This window comes from Dicentrarchus labrax, unplaced genomic scaffold, assembly GCF_905237075.1.
Source record: "Dicentrarchus labrax unplaced genomic scaffold, dlabrax2021, whole genome shotgun sequence".
NCBI classification, from domain to species: domain Eukaryota; kingdom Metazoa; phylum Chordata; class Actinopteri; family Moronidae; genus Dicentrarchus; species Dicentrarchus labrax.
The window spans coordinates 8,984,955-8,987,070 of record NW_026136711.1 but is presented as its reverse complement, the minus strand read 5'-3'; the positions used below and the strand labels follow the sequence as shown (position 1 = coordinate 8,987,070).

General features: G+C 48.2%; 1 protein-coding gene across 1 annotated transcript in view; it reads left to right on the top strand.

The window, feature by feature from the left end:
* Positions 1 to 286: 286 nt before the first annotated feature.
* LOC127372481 (transcription factor SOX-13) overlaps positions 287 to 2,116 on the top strand; it is a 48,668-nt gene continuing 46,838 nt past the window's right edge. The window contains exon 1 of the mRNA XM_051416220.1: positions 287 to 757. The gene's annotated coding sequence lies outside the window, so the exon portion shown is untranslated. The remainder of the gene's footprint in view (positions 758 to 2,116) is intronic.

The following is a 2,116-nucleotide window of genomic DNA, read 5'->3' as shown; positions in this document are numbered from 1 at the left end:
AAGTTGTATAAGATTATCCATTCTGGTAGCAGACATAAGTCAACTAAACAGATATGGATGTAAAGGAGCAGGGGAGGTTGTCAACTGATGGGAGCTCACCAGTCAAAGGTGATCAATAGTCTGATCGAACTGTGTGTTAATATGACAAGGAGCCGCTGACAGATAATCGTTTTCTCTCTCTCTCTCTCTCTCTCTCTCTCTCTCTCTCTCTCTCTCTCTCTCTCTCTCTCTCTCTCTGCCCCCACAGCCACCACCTGGAAATCAGTCCCTCTCCCTTTAAGTGGGAGGTGAGCGGCAGGGCGCTGCGGACGGTGAGTGTTGGAAACCCAGACCAGTAGACAGAAAGTCACCGGGACTGACTGACTGACTGACTGACTGAGAGAGCAGAGCTGCGCTCTCTGTCTCCAAAACATTTACGCACCGCAGCAGTATTCCGCCTCCCTCTCTCTCTCTTTCTCTCTCTCTCTCTCTCTCTCTCTGTGTGTGTGTGTGTGTGTGTGTGTGTACTCCCAGCCGTCATCTTACCAATATCCACCCACCACATCCACCACCACCAACCGGCTCTCTCCACTTTGAAGGACCCGGAGCAGAGAAGTCCGCGCACGTATCGAGCAAACCTCTGTCCCAAAACCACCCTGCTTTGAATGCGGTGAGGATTTAAAGCGGGAAAGGAAGAAGAGGAGGAGGACGGAAGTTTTTCTTTTTTTTCCTTTTTTTTCTTTCTGTCTCGCGGAGAGCTCGGGGCGCACCGGGACTGGTGAGTGTCAACACCCTTGAAATGTAAAAAACTAAGCTTTGTCATGAACTGATCCTTAAGATGTTTGGGAGTCTCTGTGCGCACTGGAACTCACTTCTGTGTCACACTTTTCAAAACTCCCAATTCATTTTCAGGTGTGGATCAGTATTCATATGACGAATGTGATCCAACTTGTGAAATTCCACCCCAGCCATTAATCTCCAACTTCCCCAAAACTTCTATGTTTTCTTTCCTCCATCATAATTCTGACCTGAACCAAGTTCTCTCCGTCCACTCCTTCACTCTCCCTTGTGACATCTTTATTTCCCCCCCCCTCAGAGTGTCAGAAATGACACAATGCTGCACTCACTGGCAGCTTACACTATCAGCTAGTAGGGCGAGATGATGATGATGATGATGATGTCAGTTCTGTTGGCAGATGCAAATGAGTGGGTATCAGCAGGTTCACCGAGAATAGGTACAGGCGTCAACATTTTACCAAAGACTTCAACACCCTCTTTTTTTTCTGTTCACTTCAGCTGATTTGCTGAAGTTCAGGAGAGCAGCGGAATAATTAGAACTCGATCAAGTTCCAAAAGGATGTGAAGTCATGCTAGTGGTTGCATTTTGTAAGAATAACATCAAGGGAGCGCTTTAAAGACGTCCTGTCAGTTTAGAAATGTAGTTTATATAAGGATGAACTGGTGCCTCTTGCTGTATACAATAGTCCTCATACAGTATTTGAAGCATGTGGTGCCTGGGCTCCCACCCAAGGGTCCTTTGAAAGGGGTCCCCAGCATGTGAAAAGGGTCTGTGGGTCTCATGTGGATCAATAGTGAGGCTGTCCTGAGACCCTCGGTGTGAACTCTGGTTGTGGACAGAGGGGCAGCAGGTCTGGGACCAGTTCAGAGGTGACGTCTCGCTCTCAGCACAGAGTGCAAAGTATGTAAAAGCTTGTGGGCATTCTGCCACAGCGGGGGTCGCACTGAGCAGCGAAGTTGTAGATTTGTGCGAGTGTGTGTGTGTGTGTGTGTGTGTGAGTGTGTGTGCACTCGTCTTTACAGTGGTTGGCTGCATACAAAGCTGTCCGTCAGTGGGGAGTCCCTGACCTTTCTTTCCGTCAATCTCCTTTCTTTCCTCATTCGCTCTTCGCTCCCATCTTCACACCCCCTGCTGCTGCCACCACTCCTTTTCTTTTCTTTCTTTCTTTCTTTCTTTCTTTCTTTCTTTCTTTCTTTCTTTCTTTCTTTCTTTCTCCCAAGCTAGTCGGATGGACAGTAATGCGGCATCTCTACATCCTGCAACTTGTATGCACACGCTCCCATCATGCTCTTTGATCTCCACAGTGGGGAACAGGACGGAGCAGTGCCTGTCTGTCAG